We start from the raw sequence: 22670 nt of genomic DNA on the forward strand, positions 1-22670 counted from the left end.
GGTAACAGTTACTTTCAGACAGTAGCAACATCCCGTAACATTATCGCATCCTGTTTAGTTCTAGTTTAGTATGACCTGTTGTTTAGTTATCATAGTTGTATATATGTTGCCAGTTATTCCAATATGATGTGGAGAAAAAAACACAAGAACAGAAAGTCAACAGGTGTGGCAGTGTAGTGTTTTTTTTTCAAGGTGTGAATGTCTGATTTTAATCTGGTCAATTTCCACTGTACAGACGACAATTCAACGTCTATTCCACGTTGGTTCAACGTTTAAATGAAATTTAAATGACGTGGAAACAACGTTGATTCACCCAATGTGTGCTCAGTGGATTGTTACTTAAAAAGGCAGATCATTTTAGGTTTTGTATAGATTATGTTTTTGAGATGGTAGAAGGTCGAAAATAGGTTAGGGTAAGGTGGAGGGCAGCTTGTGAGGTTTCCATTAAGGTACACAAAGCACTCATTGTTTAAATTGTGTGTAGAAGTGATTTTAGATGAGATTCCTGGCGGATAATAGGGGAATGCAATCAGCCCATAGCCATAGACAACTTCAAAATAAAGTATATTTCACTTCACATTATATATGACCATTACACAACATCATTAACAGCTCCTTGCTTGCAATAATACGGTATATTGAATTTTCAGACTTGTGAGACAACAGTCTCATCTCACAGACAAGCCTAGTGCGATGGCAATAATCTATTAGGCAATAAGATTTTGGCTCTTTAAATTGGCAAGTGTGGTTACTTGAAATGCAAACCCTTCCCAGAATCCCCATTAATGTAGTTTGACTAATGCCAAGTATTTTGCAAGCATCCTTTGCCTGACTTCCACTTCAATCTGTTTGCTTTCTTTATTAAACACCTGCATATGGATCTGATCTAAATTTGAAATCACATGATGTGTCTTATTCAAATATTGCTATTAAGTTTGAATATCATATATATATTTTTTCTGTCTCAATCATGTCGTGTGACATGGTGAATTTAAGCCAACATTTCTCAGTCTCCTTGACATTCTGAGCCTGATCCACCTTGACATGTATGTATTAGTAGATTAAGACCTTCCCATGTTTTCAGACCTTAAGACGGGTCGTGGCGCGTACTGTGATACGTTACACTGGGAGGTCATATTGGCACCGGGCCGGCCGATCACACATCCCTATGGTGACTGATGAGACTAGTAGGTGTGAGCTCCGAGGACGGAGACACTTGGGGGTAGGTGTTGTCATCAGCCTAACACCAACACCCTCATAGCATCCAGCAGTTGTCAGTAGATGGTCTGTAACTTGCCTACCACATTCTCTGTTTAAGTAATACACTCACAGCATTCACATTAGACTTCTAGTGTGAAACCTGTGACCAGACCATGTTATCATCCCCAATGTGATATATGGCACGTCCTTGTTGAATGAAGGCTCCTTAGGTTAAGAGATTCTGGACCCATTTCAGGCTCTTTCTCAGGCATGACATCACCCTTTACTGTAAATGCCCGTCTATGTGATCAATGACATCATCCTTTTAGATGCAATGGCTCCCCTATTTGATTGATGACATCATTATCCATTAAATGCCTTGACTCTAAATCTAATTAACGACAGAATATTTTAAATGCCCTGGCTATAACCAGATAAATTGTCTTGATTTCTTTCCAGTAGTAATGCCAGCCATGTTTTTTTAGACTGTGATTGGTGAAACATTAATACCAGACAAATAGGGTCCAGGAGTACTCTGTATTCCTATCACAGGCTGTACCCTCTCCCAATACTCTCACTATCTATCTCAAAACACCAGACATATAAACCTGTTTTTTGGAGACCGAAAGAAAATCTATGTAGATTAGTGAGAACAGAAAATACATAATGTTTTCTGTGTCCACCCCTAATGTTCAGATTCAAATTCAGAATGCCATTGTTCAAATGTATCCCATCTTCTCTTGATATGGTTGCTGCTACCTCATTCCAAACCGATGGTGATATATACCATACTTCCCTGTGTGACAAATGTCAGCACTTTTGTCTTATCTCTCCCACAGAGGTTTGTTCCTCAAGCTTCACTGCCGATTGCCGGAGGGCAACTGCCACCCCGCAGAGAGGAAGAAGGGGAAATTGGTTGAAATTGATCTCTGTCTCCTAGCCACACCATTGTCCGTGAGCTACCTAGTGCCTACACAATCAGCCTAGTCTCTCCTCTCGTTTAGTCAGTCTGCATGAAGTCTGTAAGGCCCCAGGAGACAATGGGTCCTCAAGAGCTTTTTAAAATCATTCTGCTGATGTGTAGCCATGTCTATTTGGCGCTAGAGCCAGCCCTAGCAAGCCCTGAATCATGTTGAGGAACTGCATCAGACACTGCATTAACACCAGGTTATTGTATTTCATTCTGTCATCGTCACTATATGCAACAGGACTGCTGTGAGGATATTTTAGTAAAGGAGATCAATCGGGTGTGTCGTTTCTGTGGATAAATATGTGCTTTTGTGTGTAAACACTATCTGGCACGACAGTAATACTATTATGTGTATGCTATCCATTACATGGATGTCTTCATTATGTGAGCTTTATGAACTGGCTCAATACCTGCCTTGCATCTGCATTGTGGTCTGAGTGAGGTGTATACAGTTACCCAGTGTTGTACAGCAACAAATAGAATAGCAAGTACAGTGGTGTGGTGCAGCCCATGGTGTGTCTGTATGTAGAGACGGACCTTGAATGATGAGGGAGATTCACTGGCCCACTGTATTATTGATGAAGAGTAGACCATTAGTCTATTTCCATTGATTATCTAGCAGAGGAAGACAAACACAAGGGGCAGCAGCATTGGGCCAGTAACCGAAAGGTTGCTGGATCAAATCCCCAGCTCGGGGATTCTGTCACTGAGCAAGGCAGTTAACCCACTGTTCCCCAGGCGCCGTGTATGTTGATTATGGCAGCCCCTCACATAAAGGCTAGTTCAGGTAGGCATAGGTAGACCAAGGCGTTCTGTTTTTCTTTGGTTACTTAGCATTCATTCAGTGGCAGGGGAACCCACAGAGTCAATAATAAGACTGTGACCGTCCCTTTATAGATCTGACGTGGTGGCTGTGAGAATCGTGGTGTCTATTACATGTATGTTCACTGTACTGCTCTGTGTTGACTGGCTGTCTGTCTTTCCCCTGGGCAAGCAGCATGGTGGTCCCCAGTCTGAATATGTGACCCGATTCAGGAAACTAGGCGTAGGTCGCAAGTCACGACTTCACAGGAGAGCAGTTTCAATGTAAAAACCATTTTTATCGAAATGTGCTTTTTTTGTCGGCAGAAATGCCTTCTTGAACATGTTAACTTTCATGTGCCTTAATAACAAACTTGTATGCCATCTGTAAATATGAATACATTTGTTCAATTATGAGCCTTGTTGGTTAAGCCACATAAAAAGATAGCAACCTTCCACCTAGTCATGATTGGCTGAGATAATGAGTGGGCTGGACACGCCGAGAGATGAGTTCGGATTGGTCTGCCATATAGAAGGCTTTTGTCTATTTTAGCTGGTCAGTCTGTGTTGGTAATTCTGTCGAACGCTGATTTTCTTTAAATGTAGCTGTATAATGTTGCTCTATACTTTCTGGAGGATCGAGTCTTGAAATCAGTGCAATTAGAGTACGATAGCTAAAGAGATGGCAAAAACACTTGTTTCCGGATTACGTCTTAAAACTAAAACCATTTGTGGCATAGATTCATGACAGGGAGACGCGTCCTCCATGTATGTAAGATAGTCTAGCTAGCTACATTTTCAGATATTACACGTTTAACATTTTTACAAAGTGGTTTCATTTCAAGCTAAAGTGTATTGTTAGCTACTGTTAGCTGACTGGCTCCCTAGCGAACGTTAGGTGGCTGGCTCGTTAGCTAACGTGACGTGATGTGTGTGATCTTACATGTTGTTTGTCTAGCTACATTCCTTGTTTACCTAGGTAGCTAGCTACAAAACCCATTGAATATGGCCGGTGTCAGTAAAAGTCGGCAAAAAAGCATAATGAAATTGTTGCCAGCAGAGCCGGTTAGGCTGTTTTCATGTTATCCAGAGGTAAACAAATTATCGGCCAGAGCATCAACGAGATGTGTGGGGCTAAAGCTTAAGAGGGTGTGAACGATGCTGAATGGGTGTAGACAAAGAAGAGCTCTCTCACCGAAACACTAAAATGCCATTTTCTCAAAAGTGAGTTGACAACTTTATCAACTTCCAAAGCAGAATTACTTTCCCATTGTTCTTCAAATGCAGTGTACGATATACCATTTTGTAGCTCCGAGTCTCTACTTTTATCCAATGTAAAAAAGATAAGACTGAATCCAGGTGGTGAGTCACATATAGACATCTGATACAGTAAGGTAACCCCACTTATTGATACTGCTGGTTTCATCAGGCTTTGGGATGCTTGTGGTCAGGATGTATATAATTGACTCACACATTTGATGTCCATCTGACTGTCACTGGAAGTGTCCAATTATGAGGCTGGTAGGAAATGAGACTAACATTTCAGGTGAAAACGCCACATCAGTCTGATGAAGTCCCATCAAAGGGCTCTTACGAGAGTTATACGTAAGGGGAGGCTGGTTTTTCCCAACCTGACATTTCAGGTGAAAACGCTATCTGATAACCTCTTGCAACTAGGCCAATAAAGAGAAACCAGAACCTAAACAGGTTTTCAGACCCAGTATGGATGGTTGATACTAGCATCTGGTCTGTTGTTCTTTTGAAGTGGCCAGTAATGCATGTTTGGTTTAACTTTACAAGCCTAAGCAGACTGTAAAGAGCAAGGTGGGGAAATTAGGTCCAGGTCTATTCATCCTGTTTGTGGCTGGCTGATAATGGATGATGCCTGCCCTTGCAGAAAACAGAAACAGACAAACATTTACTGTAACCCAACACTCATGAACTGTAACGGGAACAACAACACTAAAGAACCTCTTTACTTTCTCCTGTCATGTGCAGTTTCCATGACTGACGAGCATGTTTCAGTTTGCCTTGCTAGGCCTACAAAACACAAGGCTTTCAAACGCATGTCATTTGGATGGTGCGACTGTGCAAGGTTTTGTTATCACTATCAGTACCACTACCTCCCCCTTGGCTAAGATATGATTTTTCCTTTTCTGGCCTGCGTACCCCAACTCCCTCATAAACCCCGAATCTATCAGAATCCCTTGGTGGAATCCTACCCCTTCCTCACCTCACACATCTCCCCCACTATTTTTTCTAAGTTAACAGGACTTAGTTTCCTTATTGTATTGTAATATTGTAATATCTGCATGACTAGTGTACTTGGCTCCACTGGAGACATTGGTTTTAGTAGACTTCCTTCCCGCTTGTCTCTTCTGCAATGATCTGTAAGACTTGAAAGGTGTAAGCAACAAGTTCATTCTCATCATTTGACTGGCTTTAACTTGTTCAATCGTTACAGATCCATGAAGTCAGAGGAAAGGATGTACTGGTAATTGCCTAAATAAAGCAAACACCAACATAAAGTGTCTTAATAGGGCATTAGTAGAGTTGGGACGATATGGACAAAAATCCATATTGCAATAAATTGTCTAAATTAATGTGATAACGATAAATAGAAAGATAATTAATGTGCAATAACAAAATATGATCCTTTAAACTACTAGTACTCGTTTGATTGTTGTAGCCATCAATTGTCCCATTAACAGTCACCCATTTTAGCAAACATGTTTAATTTCAAACTTAACATTCCTCTAGTAAATATCGTTGTAATGAACGATATGTGACCGACGGCCTTGATTTGGTCTTATGTGTTTATTTATTTATTTTTAAAAATTCTACCCCCTTTTTTCCCCCAATATCCAATTGTTTGTAGCTACCATCTTGTGTTATCGCTACAACTCCTGATTTCGTGGTATCCAATTGTTAGTAGCTACCATCTTGTCTCATCGTTACAACTCCCGTACGGGCTCGGGAGAGACGAAGGTTGAAAGTCATGCGTCCTCCAATACTCAACCCAACCAAGCCGCACTGCTTCTTAACACAGCGCGCATCCAACCCGGAAGCCAGCCGCACCAATGTGTCGGAGGAAACACTGTGCACCTGGCAACCTTGGTTGGCGCGCACTGCGGACGGCCTGCCACAGGAGTCGCTGGTGCGTGATGAGACAAGGATATCCCTACCGGCCAAGCCCTCCCTAACCCGGACGACGCTATGTCAATTGTGCGTCGCCCCGCAGACCTCCCGGTCGCGGCCGTTTTGTGTGTCTTATGTGGGGGTTTTTTAACATTTTTTTTACATGAAAGGAGAGACACAGAGCTACAAAATTGTATATTATACACTGCATTTGAGGAACAATTGGAAAGAAATTCTGCTTTGAAAGTTGATAAACTTGTAACCTCACTTTTGAGAAAATGGCCTTTGAATGTTTTGGTACCTACTGAAGAGCTCTTCTTTGTCTACACCTATTCAGCATCATTCACAACCTCTTAAGCTTTAGCTCCACCAATCTCTTTAATTGTTGATCCAAGCATTCTATCCTAACAACAGCAGTCAAGCACCCAAGCGAACTGGCTAACAGTTGTTGCATTGACATTCTATTAAAATGGACACTTGCATAGTGGAGTCTTTTGTTAAGACATGTAGCTAGCTAGCTAAACAATGAACCATGATCGCAACTCATGACATTACTACCCTGCATGAATCTGCAGGTAACTAACCAAACAGGTTCAATGTTAGCTAGCTAATATTAGGCTATAACTAGCAAAGCAAATGGCTCTGAGATACGAATAATAGGATCATACATGTAACGTTAGCTAGCGAGCCAGCCGGCTAAAGCTAGCTAGCTAACATTACACTTTAACTTGAAATTAAAAGATTTTATGTCAAAATTAGAAACGTGTAATATCTGAAAATGTAGCTAGCTAGACTATCTTACATTATGGTTGGACGCTTTAATTATGGTTGGACGCTCTTTAATTACTTGTTACTTTTATCTCTTATTCTTGTCCATATTTTAAACTGCATTGTTGGTTTTGGGCTCGTAAGTAAGCATTTCACTGTAAGGTGTACACCTGTTGTATTCGCCGCATGTGACTAATACAATTTGATTTCATTTGAACAGGCGGCATTGTAACACAAAGTAGTTTAATCCAGAGGGCTGAAAAGCGTTCTAGAATGTCAAAAAATATGCAGACAATAACGTATCGATTTCAAGTGTTGGCTGTGCCTGCCACCAGTGCCCCAGTGGAGAGAGTGTTTAGTCATGGAGGCCTCATCATGCGCCCTCATCGTGCCAGGCTCAGTGCAAAAACGCTGACAAACTTGATCTTTCTGAAATGTAAACTGTCTGCAACAGAAATGTTCTCCGTCTTAGGGCACAGGATGTAATTTGCTACTTGTATTTCTGTTAAATGTCATGGTCAGTAAGTATATTTTAGGAATAATCAAATCAAATGTATTTGTCACATACACATGGTTAGCAGATGTAAATGCGAGGGTAGCGAACTGCTTGTGCTTCTAGTTCCAACAATGCGGTAATAACCAACGAGTAATCTAACCTAACAATTCCACAACTACTACCTTATACACACAAGTGTAAAGGGATAAAGAATATGTACATAAAGATATATGAATGAGTGATGGTACAGAACGGCATAGGCAAGATGCAGTAGATGGTATCGAGTACAGTATATACATATGAGATGAGTAAAGTGGCATAGTTTAAAGCGGCTAGTGATATATTTTACAACAATTTCCATCAATTCCCATTATTAAAGTGGCTGGACTTGAGTCAGTGTGTTGGCAGCAGCCACTCAATGTTAGTGGTGGCTGTTTAACAGTCTCTCGGTCCCAGCTTTGATGCACCTGTACTGACCTCGCCTTCTGGATGATAGCGGGGTGAACAGGCAGTGGCTCGGGTGGTTGTTGTCCTTGATGATCTTTTTGGCCTTCCTGTGACATCGGGTGGTGTAGGTGTCCTGGAGGACAGAAGTTTGCCCCGGGTGATGCGTTGTGCAGACCTCACTACCCTCTGGAGAGCCTTACGGTTGTGGGCGGAGCAGTTGCCGTACCAGGCCGTGATACAGCCCGACAGGATGCTCTCGATTGTGCATCTGTAGAAGTTTGTGAGTGTTTTTGGTGACAAGCCGAATTTCTTCAGCCTCCTGAGGTTGAAGAGGCGCTGCTGCGCCTTCTTCACGATGCTGTCTGTGTGGGTGGACCAATTCAGTTTGTCTGTGATGTGTACGCCGAGGAACTTAAAACTTACTACCCTGTCCACTACTGTCCCATCGATGTGGATAGGGGGTGCTCCCTCTGCTGTTTCCTGAAGTCCACAACCATCTCCTTTGTTTTGTTGACGTTGAGTGTGAGGTTATTTTCCTGACACCACACTCCGAGGGCCCTCACCTCCTCCCTGTAGGGCGTCTCGTCATTGTTGGTAATCAAGCCTACCACTGTAGTGTCGTCCGCAAACTTGATGATTGAGTTGGAGGCGTGCGTGGCCACGCAGTCGTGGGTGAACAGGGAGTACAGGAGAGGGCTCAGAACGCACCCTTGTGGGGCCCCAGTGTTGAGGATCAGCGGGGTGGAGATGTTGTTACCTACCCTAACCACCTGGGGGCGGCCCGTCAGGAAGTCCAGTACCCAGTTGCACAGGGCGTAGTCGAGACCCAGGGTCTCGAGCTTGATGACGAGTTTGGAGGGTACTATGGTGTTAAATGCTGAGCTGTTGTCGATGAACAGCATTCTCACATAGGTATTCCTCTTGTCCAGATGGGTTAGGGCAGTGTGCAGTGTGGTTGAGATTGCATCGTCTGTGGACCTATTTGGGCGGTAAGCAAATTGGAGTGGGTCTAGGGTGTCAGGTAGGGTGGAGGTGATATGGTCCTTGACTCGTCTCTCAAAGCACTTCATGATGACGGAAGTGAGTGCTACGGGGCGGTAGTCGTTTAGCTCAGTTACCTTAGCTTTCTTGGGAACAGGAACAATGGTGGCCCTCTTGAAGCATGTGGGAACAGCAGACTGGGATAAGGATTGATTGAATATGTCCGTAAACACACCAGCCAGCTGGTCTGCGCATGCTCTGAGGGCGCGGCTGGGGATGCCGTCTGGGCCTGCAGCCTTGCGAGGGTTAACATGTTTAAATGTTTTACTCACGTCGGCTGCAGTGAAGGAGAGTCCACATGTTTTGGTTGCTGGCCGTGTCAATGGCACTGTATTGTCCTCAAAACGAGCAAAAAAGTTATTTAGTCTGCCTGGGAGCAAGACATCCTGGTCCGTGACGGGGCTGGTTTTCTTTTTGTAATTCGTGATTGACTGTGGACCCTGCCACATACCTCGTGTCTTAGCCGTTCAATTGCGACTCTACTTTGTCTCTATACTGACGCTTAGCTTGTTTGATTGCCTTGCGGAGGGAATAGGTACACTGTTTGTATTCAGTCATGTTTTCGGTCACCTTGCCCTGATTAAAAGCAGTGGTTCGCAGTTTGACGCGAATGCTGCCATCAATCCACAGTTTCTGGTTTGAGAATGTTTTAATCGTTGCTTTGGGAACGACATCTTCAATGCACGTTCTAATGAACTCGCACACCGAATTGGCGTATTCGTCAATGTTGTTGTTCGCCGCAATGCGGAACATATCCCAGTCCACGTGATGGAAGCAGTCTTGGAGCGTGGAGTCAGATTGGTCGGACCAGCGTTGAACAGACCTAAGCGCGGGAGGTTCTTGTTTTAGCTTCTGTCTGTAGGCAGGGAGCAACAAATTGGAGTCGTGGTCAGCTTTTCCGAAAGGAGGGCGGGGGAGGGCCTTATATGCGTCGCGGAAGTTAAGTTAGAATAGCAATGATCCAAGGTTTTACCAGCCCCTAAAGGTCATTACTTTTGATATATAGGACACTTTACTAGTGCAGTTATTGAACACTTGTCAGTTTGGTTTACATTCATACTTGTCATTTATCTTACCTCACCTACAGATTTTCTGTTTGTGTGACAGAATGAAGTGAAATATAGACAATTGTCTATACCCATGCAAAATACCCATGCACTTTAAAATGTTATGTTTGCTTTTTTTTCATATCCCTTACAATGACTTTTATTAATGTAAATTGTTTTGATTTAAATAGCGCCTGATGTGCTTTCTTTCATACAATTTGGACTAATGAACAAGAGAGTCTCTTCAAATCATTTACAAGGTTTATAGATCTAACCCAAAAAAACAAAAAAAAAGTCCAAAAGGTACTTGAGACTTGACTTAGACTTGGCCCTAAAAGACATGAGACTTGACTTGTTCACAAGTCTTTGAGTTAGAGTCCATCTCTGACAGACGGTATAGAAGTTTGTTATTAAGGCACATGAAAGTTCACATGTCTCAGAAGGCATTTCTGCCAAAAAGCTCATTTTTATAAAACAAAATATTACATTCAAATGGCTCTTGTGTGAAGTAGTGACCCGTGACATACGCCTATTTTCTTGAAACGGGTCACATAACAGCAAAATACCAGCGATAAGTGATCGGTATGGTCTAGTGTTGTCACATACCATAATTCTGACTTCGATACCAGGTTTAGTATCACAATAGTCTATACCAGAGGTGGGACCAAGTCACTATTATTCTAGTCACAAGCAAGACTCAAGTCTAGTCCCAAGTAGAACGGGTCAAGACTCGAGTGAAGTCCAAGTCGTGCATTCTAAGAGCAAGTCGAGTCACAAGTTTAAGTCAAGTCTTAAATCATGTTTTAAAAAATCTATACATGCAATGACTTGTTCAACTACAAATCTTTGTCTATTTATTGAGGCTACCAGCCAGCCCTTTTCATAATTGCTTGTACAACACATTTTGATTAGCCCATGTAAGCTAATTGTAAAATATTGTCCTGGTAGCAGTCATAAGAGCATGACACCAGCAGAAGGCATTGACAGTTTGATTGACAGTTTGCTGGTCCAGTCAGAGTGCCAATCTGATGCAGGTTGTTTTGTAAGAGCGATGGTGCTGCTACTGTCTCTGGCTGTGTGTAAAGTAAACCACGTAGACTCTGTGCCACAAAATGAGTGACAAAACATTACCAAACCTGGCCAGATAAGATCAAGTCATCAGTCTCAAGTCAAAGTCGAGTCCCAACTCTTAAAGCTCCAAGTCAAGTCTCAAGTTAATTATTTTCTGTCAAGTCGAGTCTCAAGTCATCAAGTTTGTGACTCGAGTCAGCCTCGAGTCCATGTCATGTGACTCGAGTCCATAACTCTGCTCTATACCATCACGATACTCATTACCAAAACGATACCACGGCAAAAAAAAGAAGGCGTATTAGCCAAAGTCAGAGAATGGCACTTGATTCAAACAGATCTTTTGAGTTCATTATTCCATTTGAAATGTTAATTTTTTAATGAATTAATCAATTATACAATCATATAACCAATTTGACATATTTTTTTTTACCAATCTAACGACATAACATAAGGGTAATCATTTATTTGAATTGTAAATATATCCCATTTAGCAGACGCTTTTGTCCAAAGCGACTTACAAGTCGGCTGGGGCCACTACTTTTACATATGGGTGGCCCCAGCGGGAATCGAACCCACGACGCTTGGCGTTGCAAGCGCCATGCTCTACCGACTGAGCCACACAGGACCCTAAATCTTGAGTCTATTAATGAACTAGGTAAATCAAGATGTAGCCTAGGCTTATTCACAATACAGGTGAATGCATATTCAATAGGAGTGCATGCATTGAGTTATTGAGCTTGTTTTGGTTGATTTCATGAGGCTACAGTCTGTTCCCTTCCATTTGGGACTTATTTTATTGTACTGATCAACAGCTTTTCCATAGAAGAATCAACCCTTTATTTTATGGAAGTGTGCACTGTTTCTATACGTTATTCTCACGCACAGAAGATGATATTGAGAGATGTGAGACAGGGGAGATGAAGAAAATTAATAATGTTTTTGGTGACAATCAACTTTGAAATCAGCAATATTTTGCATTATCACTGTTTTGTACTATGGTAGTGAATTGATGTTAGCTTTAGCTGTAGGCTAGCAAGGAAAGTTGACCCACAAAGCTTGAAGCTACCGGTAACTTCTTGCATTGTAAAGTGTTCTAGCCTGTAATGCTAATGGACATTGTTGTGCGAACAGTAATTAACAGTTTAAAAAAAATGTACATGCCTTGTAGCATTGTTCAAGTGTGTTAACTTCTATGCAACATAAGTGACGATACAGACTCCCAAGGGAGTGCAGTGTTTCCTCAGGACAGGCTACAGCTAGCAATGAGTATGTGGAGCAGGCATGGAGCAGGCACGGTGATAGACAGACTTGATCCTCTCTCAAATCAGCACACAACGTGAGACACATTTGACAAAGTAACGAAAGTAGCAAAAAATTCTACTACTGAACCGTTTCTCACAACGTTTCGGTATACTGTGCAACACTAGTATGGTCGATGTGGCAAATTTTCGGTTTATCGTCCCAGCTCTAGGCATTGGGCCAGCACGAGCAGCCAGAACAGCTTCAATGCGCTTAGGCATATATTCTACAAGTGCCTGGATCTCGATTCGAGGGATGTGACACCATTCTTCCACAAGATGGTGGTGGAAAATGCTGTCTTTGGTGTCGCTCAAGAATCTCCCATAAGAGTTCCATTGGGTTGAGATCTTGTGACTGAGACACACATATACACACACACTTTTAACCCTCCATGCTCTTTTGAGATCCCTCTTTCAAAGTCACTGAGATTTCTTCTTCTATCCATGGTAGCCAAAATAATGGGCAAGTGTTTCCTCTATTTTGGCAGTTACCTGTAGATAGTCTAGAGATCAAAGCCTTCCTGGGTGGAGATGGATGAGTCACCTACCACTTGTACATTGTGTAAGAGACAGAGACATTGGTTTCCTGCTTAGAGATACAGATTACATTTTGATTGTCGTTATCTACACACCAAGTGGATTTTCCAGTTAGCGTGTGCTGTTCTGTGTTGTTAACTTGACATAATGTGACAGGCACTTAGCCTGGTGTTGTATTGTTTGTTAAGGCTGTATGAGCTCACAAAACGATCTGGTTTCCTGTAACCCTCATGATAACAAGGATCCAAACATTGATCAATGATTGGAATGATTGTCTTGAAAGGCCAGGGTTCACCCATCCTTGGAGACAGAGGCCCTTGTAGACAGAAGGGATGGGAGAGGTTGTGTTGGGGGTGGTGGGGAGCTGGAAGATTGTCTGGAATGTCACACATTCCACAGCTAACAGAACCACTCTCTACTGCTGGACACAGAATGGGTGGTTTGATGGATCTGAGCTGACTACACAACACACAAGACCACACTGTACACCGAGTGTATAATAGCCACTATCACTTGAGACAGGTAAGCAAGCCAGCAGCTGTCGTGTGTGAAGGTAATGTGTTGGTTACCATGACACCAACTCTGATCAATGGCCACTGGAGAGAGGAGGTTTCTACCTTCCCCCTTCACCTCTCCACCTGTGATAGCCCTCCCCCTCTCCTCTCAAAACAAAGGCTCCTCTTGCCTCAGGAGTCTCTTTATCTCCATCTAGTTTACATCATGTCACACAACAGTTTATGCTACTTGTAATTTTTTGTATGGTAATGGAATCATGCTCAAAATTCATTTATCAGGTCACACATTTCTTTATTTGACCTAGTTTGCTGTATGTCAGATCAAGTGGTAAAATTCCCAACCTGGCCCAATTCCATCATGGCTACCTAATTATCCCCCTCATTCCTAATCGGCATATATCACTCCTCACCTTACCACCTGATAGCTGATGTGTGGTGAGTGTTCTGGCACAAAAATGGTCACCGTGCATCACCCATTTGGGGTGAGGCGAGTTTCTCCCTACTATGTAAAGTCCTTTGACTATCCATGTTGGTAGAAAAGCACTATATAAATCCAATCTAGTATTATTCTTATTAGGTTGAGTATTTAAGGATTCAATGCAACATGACCCAAACTGACATGATTATTTCCTATTGGTGCACGTGCGTAAATACAAGAGTAACAACATTCACCATTTTTGAACTTCTCAGGATTCTAAGAAATGCTATGAAGTAGTAGCTGAAGTAGTTTAACTAATTTGATGAGTATTTGAACAGGCCTTTACATAGACACACATTGATGTGCATAGACTTCACAGATTTCCTCAAATTACAATCTACTTCTTCCACAATAATTCAGCAGATCCTCCAACTCAACAATGTGTAACATAATTAGGATTTGATTTAATCTGATTTTAGCAAGATACTACGAGGCAACAAATCAGTTTGTACAGTAGGCTATACATAGTTTTATATAGGCCATGTGATATAATCCTAATTCCAAAGGCTCAAAGATTAACATTATAGACAAAAGTATAATGCCAATCAGTCACAATCAACATTTAGGAAAACTGCCTTTTTGATGGATGATTTAACATATACTCATCGTGCTGCTGTGCCTTATCTGTATGTACACAATCAAAGCAGATGTCCCCATATTGCAAATAAATCCCTCTGAAAGGCAAGGCAGGGTTTAGGCCAACCTCTGGCTCTTATTTTAACTCTGCAGGATGGTTGGTGGAAATGTACAAGGCCTGTACAAAGTCTTAAAAGGAGAGCGAGGATGCCAAGAGTAGCCGACTCTACAGTTCTGTTACATGGTTTGTAATGGCTCGGCTGTGGGCCAGACTGGCTCAGACAGAGGATGCTTGGTAGGGATATGTGTGGAGGGGAACTGCAAACTCTTCCAATAATATACAGTGCATTCGGAAAGTATTCAGACCCCTTGACTTTTTCCACATTTTGTTACGTTACATCCTTATTCTAAAATGGATTAAATCATTTCCTCCCTCAATCAATCTACACACAACACCCCATAATGACAAACCAAAAACTGAAATATTTTTTTTTTTTTTTATACGGAAATATAAAATGTACATAAGTATTCAGACCGTTTAATCAGTACTTTGTTGAAGTACCTTTGGCAGCGATTACAGCCATGAGTCTTCTTGGGTATGATGCTACAAACTTGGCATACCTGTATTTGGGGAGTTTCTCCCATTCTTCTTTGCAGATCCTCTCAAGCTCTGTCAGGTTGGATGGGGAGCGCCGCTGCACGGCTATTTTTGTGTCTCTCCAGAGATGTTTGATCGGGTTCAAGTCCGGGCTCTGGCTGGGCCTCTCAAGGACATTGAAAGACTTGTCCCAAAGCCACTCCTGTGTTGTCTTGGCTGTGTGGTTAGGGTTGTTGTCCTGTTGGAAGGTGAACCTTTGCCCCAGTCTGAGGTCCTGAGCGCTCTAGAGCAGGTTTTCATCAAGGATCTCTCTGTACTCTGCCCTGTTCATCTTTCCCTCGATCCTGACTAGTCTCCCAGTCACTTCCACTGAAAAGCATTCCCACAGCATGATGCTGCCACCACCATGCTTCACCGTAGGAATGGTGCCAGCTTTCATCCAGACGTGACGCTTGGCATTCAGGCCAAAGAGTTCAATCTTAGGGACTCCTGAGTGGCTCAGGGGTCTAAGGCACTGCATCACAGTGCTAGCTGTGACCCTAGAGATCCTGGTTTGAGTCCAGGCTCTGTCGCAGCCGGCCGCACCCGGAGACCCATGGGGGGAGCACAATTGGCCCAGCATCGTTCCAGTTAAGGGAGGGTTTGGCCGGCAGGGATATTCTTGTCGCATCGCACACTAGCGACTCCTGTGGTGGGCTGGGCGCATTGCACACTGACACGGTCACCAGGTGTATGGTGTTTCCTCTGACACATTGGTGTCGGGTTAAGCGGGCATTGTGTCAAGAAGCAGAGCAGCTTGGCTGGATTGTGTTTCGCCTCTCCCAAGTCCATACTGGAGTTGTATCAATGGGACAGGAATAAGGAGAAAAAAGAACAGAGAATCTTGTTTCTCATGATCTGAGATAGAGGTCGACTGATTATGATTTTTCAACGCCGATACCGATTATTGGAGGACCAAAAAAGCCAATACCGATTAATCGGCCAAGTTTTTCATTTATTTTTAATTGTAATAATGACAATTACAACAATACTGAATGAGCACTTATTTTAACTTAATATAGTACATCAATAAAATCAATTTAGCCTCAAATAAATCATGAAACGTGTTCAATTTGGTTTAAATGCAAAAACAAAGTGTTGGAGAAGAAAGTAAAAGTGCAATATGTGCCATGTAAAAAAGCTAACGTTTAAGTTCCTTGCTCAGAACATGAGAACATATGAAAGCTGGTGGTTCCTTTTAACATGAGTCTTCAATATTCCCAGTTAAGAATTTTTAGGTTGTAGTTATTATAGGAATTATAGGACTATTTCTCTCTATACCATTTGTATTTCATATACCTTTGACTATTGGATGTTATTATAGGCACTATAGTATTTTCAGTGTAACAGTATAGCTTCCGTCCCTCTTCTCGCCCCTACCTGGGCTCGAACCAGGAACACATCGACAACAGCCACCCTCGAAACATCGTTACCCATCACTCCACAAAAGCCGCGGCCCTTGCAGAGCAAGGAGAAGAACTACTCCAAGTCTCAGAGCGAGTGGCGTGACCAATTGAAACGCTATTACCACGCACCCCGCTAACTAGCTAGCCATTTGACATCGGTTACACCAGCCTAATCTCAGGAGTTGATAGGCTTGAAGTCATAAACTGCTCAATGCTTGAAGCAAAACGCACAAAAGTGCTGTTTGAATTAAATCGTGCAAGCCTGCTGCTGCCTACCATCGCTCAGTCAGACTGCTCTATCAAATATCAAATCATAGACTTAATTATAACATAATAACACACATAAATTTGTAAGTCGCTCTGGATAAGAGCGTCTGCCAAATGGCTTAAATGTAAATGTAAATGTAAATGTAATAAATACGAGCGTTTGGTCATTAATATGGTCGAATCCGGAAACTATCATTTCGAAAACAAAACGTTTATTTTTTCAGTGAAATACCAAATGGTTACCCGGACTATTTGCATTGATTGTGTGACCCCCCCCCCCCGGCAACCCCTCTTTTACACTGCTGCTACTCTCTGTTTATCTTATATGCATAGTCACTTTAACTATATATTCATGTACATACTACCTCAATTGGGAGACTGATGGGAGACTCTGGCAGCTCCTGGCTGACAGACGGGAGACTCTGGCAGCTCCTGGCTGACAGACGGGAGACTCTGGCAGCTCCTGGCTGACAGACGGGAGACTCTGGCAGCTCCTGGCTGACAGACGGGAGACTCTGGCAGCTCCTGGCTGACAGCAGCTCCTGGCTGACAGACGGGAGACTCTGGCAGCTCCTGGCTGACAGACGGGAGACTCTGGCAGCTCCTGGCTGACAGCTCCAGCTCCTGGCTGACAGACGGGAGACTCTGGCAGCTCCTGGCTGACAGACGGGAGACTCTGGCAGCTCCTGGCTGACAGACGGGAGACTCTGGCAGCTCTGCTCCACTCTGCGGGTGCATCAAATCCATACTACAGCCTACTCCAGTTGAAAAGTGGTACCATGAGTTCAACATTAAGAGGTGAAAAAGAAATATACTCACAGAAAACATAAATAAAAAAATAAAAAATCTAAATGCATTTTTGGGCATTAATTCCTCTGTAACATGTGAACTTTCATGTGCTTTAATAACAAACTTGTATGCCAACTGTAAATACAATATTATGAGCCTTACCCGAGCCTTACCACAGAAAAAGACAGGAACCTTCCTGCTAGCCATGATTGGCTGAGATAATGGGTGGTCTGGACATGTCGAAAGATGAGTTCGGATTGGTCTGCCATGTTGCACGCTTCTGTCTATAACATGAGCTGGTCAGTATGTGTAGGTAATCCTAACGCAGTTTTTTTTTAAAGTTCTGGCGTTTGATTGCAAGTATGCAGATGGAGTCGAAAAGAGAACACACAAAAGGCTGTTGTATAAAACACCTGTCTCCGGAATACATCTTCAAACTAAGGCCACCATGGCATCCGTGACAGAGAGGAAGAAGTGCCCATCCATGTATACCCACCCATGTATTCGGGTAAGATAGCTAATCAGATATTACACATTTCAAATTTGTCAAAGTAATTTTCATTTCAAGTTAAAGCGTACTGTTGCCGTATTTCTCTCCCTTCCACTCCATCTCCTTCTCTGTGTCTCTCAGTAACGCTCAAAGAGCACACAGTGAGTTCATCTAATGATCTAGTTCAAATGCCTGTAAGTGAATCCTGCACAGACAGGACTGTAGGAGCTGTCGGTTCAACTAAGGTCCCACAGGGCTTGGAGTAGATAAAGAAATGTTTGCATTTAAATTACAATTCCTCCAAGATAAAGTCTGGGTGAGAGTAACCAAGAGTATCTTTATTCAATAGTAGAAGGTAGTAGGCTAACAGAAGGGTCTGAGGTATTTTGTATATACCATTTGCTCTGGTATAGTAGATAAATTATGCGCCTGCATGCAAAGCGATTGTGTGTGTGAATTAGAGCTGGGAATTTTATGATATTATCATGATACGTAAGTGCTGGTACGCTCAACAGTTTCCCGTGTGTATCTAATGGTCCACCAACCAAAGGACATCCAGCCAATTTGACACAACTGTGGGAAGCATTGGAGTCAACATGAGCCAGCATCCCTGTGGAGCGCTTTTGAAACCTTGTAGAGTCAGTGCCCCGACAAATTGAGGCAGTTCTCATGGCAAAATATTAGGAAGGTCTTCTTCAAGTTTTTTACACTCAGTGTATATATATTGCAATTCGATACAGTGATTCTACTGAGATTCGATGTTCCAAACATATTGTTCACTGTTACAAATCCCATTTGGCCCGACAGTCTAGGGGGGGGGATGGTAATGAGACCCGTAACATAACTCATGCAAATTATAATAGTGACAAAGCAAAAGTGTGAACGAAATAACCAGGACAACTGAAATCTACCGTCAAACTCAAGGTTTATTTGAAAACACACGGTAATGGGGGGAGCAGGAAAAGGGGCTGAGCTGGACCCAAGGAAAGAAACAATAAGTATTCAAAAAAAAAACTAAGCTAGACTAGCCTACTTTAACAACAGCTAACTAACTAACCAAAAATACAGTGGGTGGTCCGCCCAGTTCTAACTAGTGTATTTAACAAAGTCTACCTACGGGTAGTGTATGCCCATGGGCGACTTGTCTTGGTTTCCCCTTTTCCCACCAGCAATCAAACACCATAACCAAAACAATACTCACAGGTGAAGACAAAGTGCTATGAGGTGCTCAAACAAAAGAGAGGTTAATACACAACGAGAGAGTGACCTACAGACATGGCATTTACAGAGAGATTGAGCTCAAGAGCAAACAACTGACAGGGTTTTTAAACCAAGGGCAAGGAACTGTTATAGGGTAGGAAACAGGAGGAGGTGTGTCTTCTGATTGATGATTGGATTGGTGACTGATTGGGGAGTGATGATTTTCACCTGTGAGGGGAGAAGGAGAGCAAACACACACAGGATACACACACAGGATACACACACAGGATACTGGTATTCGTAACATTCACCATACAGTGCATTCGGAAAGTATTCAGTCCCCTTTACTTTTTCCACATTTTGTTACGTTACATAATCTATGAAAAATATTTTTTCCCTCATCAATCTACACAAAATCTACACACAATACCCCATAATGAAAAAGCAAAAACATTTTTTTATAAATTTTTGCAAATGTATTACAAATAAAAAACTGAAATATTACATTTACATAAGTATTCAGACCTTTTGCTCAGTACTTTGTTGAAGCACCTTTGGCAGAGATTACAGCCTCGAGTCTTCTTGGTTAAACAGCTTTTTTCAGGTCTCTATAGAGATGTTTGATTGAGTTCAAGTCCTGGCTCTGGCTGGGCCACTCAGGACATTCCGAGACTTGTCCCGAAGCCACTCCTGCGTTGTCTTGGCTGTGTGCTTAGGGTCGTTGTTTTGTTGGAAGGTGAACCTTCACCCCAGTTGAGGTCCTGAGCACTCTGGAGCAGTTTTTCATCGAGAATCTCTCTGTATATTGCTCCGTTCATCTTTCCCTCGATCCTGACTAGTCTCTCAGTCCCTGCCGCTGAAAAACATCCACACAGCAAGTTGCAGCCACCACCATGCTTCACCGTAGGGATGGTGTTGGCGAGGTGATGAGCGGTGCCTAGTTTCCTCCAGACGTGACACTTGGCATTCAGGCCAAATAGTTCAATCTTGGTTTCATCAGACCAGAGAATCTTGTTTCTCATGGCCTGAGATTCCTTTAGGTGCCCTTTGGCAAACTCCAAGCGGGCTCTCATGTGCCTTTTACTGAGTTGTGGCTTCCGTTTGGCCACTGGTTGGTGGAGTGCTGCAGAGATGGTTGTCCTTCTGGCCGTCATTGTAAGAATTTGTTCTTAACTGACTTGCCTGGTTAAATAAAAATAAATAAATAAACATGGACAGGACTAAGGAGTTTCGAAGGAGTTGTTTGCTTCTTGGACCAAACCTCACACGGGTAAAGCGCTCACTAAATAACACCTTTCCAACTAGGAGATGCTATGTCTGACCTTTTTATAGGGTAGGAGGGATGCCCTTCTCTGACGCACACTTCTCGACATCCAGCCAATCATGGCTGGCGTAGTGCAATGAAGGCTTCTGATGAATACACTGGGGGTGTATCCCATAGTGAAATACCTCACTTATACTATCAGAAAAACAGGGTTCAAGTCATAACCTAAAGTTTTAGCTCTGGGTGCTCCTGCACTAGCACCGTGCCCAGACCCCAAACATTTCCCCCCAATTAGGCTCAGGTCCAGTCAGGCCTCATGACCTGAGGAGTTTGGTTATCCCCAAAGAGCACATAATGGTATCAGTGGAAATCAGCAGAGATTAAGAAGGGGGATGGATGTCTGTTCTGCCCCTTCTTTTATGGACAGTCAGCAGACAGATATGAGGAGTCAGGCATGAGCACTTACTGACCACTATACTCTCAATTAGAGCTAGGACAATAAACAGAAAGTTACCGACATTGCCTTCCTCTTACTGAAGCATTTTGCATATGCCAGTAATTTTCTTTGATTTTGCAATACAACATTCCTGTAGATAGGCTAATGGTTTTAGAACAATTTGATCAACAGTAATAGCCTATGCATTATTTTTTATTCCTGCTATGAAAGTATCTGCTTGTCCATGTTTTGCTGTCTGCTGCTGTGTGAGCAAGCCACTTGGACTCCCTCTCCTCACTGTGAGCATGGAGAAGTGAGAGATGCATTCTGAGAAGTGACTGACCGGCTCAATCTTATTTGACAAAATTTTCAATTGTGTCTTTTACATTGGATAAAAGTAGATACTCAGAGCTAAAAAATAGTATATTATATACTGCAGGAGGAACAAAAAGTAAGTAATTCTGCTTTGAAAGTTGATAAAGTTGTAACCTATTTTGTTTGAAAATGTCTCTTGAATGTTTTGGTACAACGTTAGTATTAGAGAGCTCTTTTTTGTCTTCACCCATTCAGCATCGTTCACACTCTCTTAAGCCTTGGCCCCACCCAGCTCTTTAAGGAGACACATGTGAGGCCATGTACTAAACAACCAAATATTTCAGACTAAAGGCTGGTTTATACTATGGGTGTGTTCATATATTCAATCTGGAGTGCTAGAGTGTGCTCAGAGTGCGCTCTGGGCGTTCGTAAACTCAGAGCTTTGTCAGATTGTCTGTTCATAAACACAGAACTTTCAGAGCTCACACTGGACACTGGCCGAGGAGTAGGGTTGATCGAGCTTTCTGACCTAACAACAGCAGTCAAGCACCCAAGCTAACTGGCTAATGTTGGCTAGCTACTTCCAGACACAAATGAGGGAACAGTTCACTCTGAACATTTTACTAGCCCTAGCAGAACTGGTTACATTGTTTTTATGTTATACCGAGCGTTGGTGACTACAAATGTGCTGCTGGCAACAATTTAATTACGCTTTTTTGCCAACCTTTACTGACCAGTTCAACGGGTGTTGAGCGTTCGAAAATTCGTCAGTTATTCTGCGCTCTGGCACACTCGGATAAGTGCTTTGAAATCGAATTTACCAGCTACGTCTTATGACAGTTGTCGCAGTGACATCATGAACATTCTATTGAAATGGTTACTTGCATAGTCAAGCCAGCCAGCCAGCTAACATTAGCTAGCTAGCTGAAAGCAAGAGGCTCTCTAATTGTTTGCAGCTCTTTAACTTCTTGAAACTCCCCATCCCGGATCCGGGTTTGTGACTAAAGCCTCAGGCTCATTAGCATAACGCAACGTTAACGATTTCTGAAAATCGCAAATAAAATGAAAATAATGCGTCTGCTCTCAAGCTTAGCCTTTTCTTAACAACACTGTCATCTCAGATTTTCAAAATATGCTTTTGAACCATAGAAATTGACTAATTTGTGTAAGAGTATGCAAAGCTAGCATAGCATTTTGAGTAGCATTTAGCACGCAACATTTTCACAAAAACCAGATAACCAAATAAATAAAATCATTTACCTTTGAAGAGCTTCTGATGTTTTCAATGAGGAGACTCTCAGTTACATACCAAATGCGCAGTTTTTCCTGAAAGCGTCTGTGTGTAGGAGAAATCGTTCCGTTTTCTACATTGCGTCTGGCTACCGAAACGAACCGAAAATTCAGTCACCTACAACGTAAAACTTTTGCCGGATTAACTACATAATATCGACCGAAACATGGCAAACGTTGTTTGGTATCAATCC

At 42.5% G+C, this 22670-nt stretch overlaps 1 protein-coding gene across 2 annotated transcripts in view; it reads left to right on the plus strand.

The window, feature by feature from the left end:
• arrdc1b (arrestin domain containing 1b) overlaps positions 1–22670 on the plus strand; it is a 57240-nt gene that overhangs the window by 686 nt on the left and 33884 nt on the right. The gene's annotated exons all lie outside the window — the stretch shown is intronic.

This window comes from Oncorhynchus masou, chromosome 8 (assembly GCF_036934945.1).
Source record: "Oncorhynchus masou masou isolate Uvic2021 chromosome 8, UVic_Omas_1.1, whole genome shotgun sequence".
NCBI classification, from domain to species: Eukaryota; Metazoa; Chordata; class Actinopteri; order Salmoniformes; family Salmonidae; genus Oncorhynchus; species Oncorhynchus masou.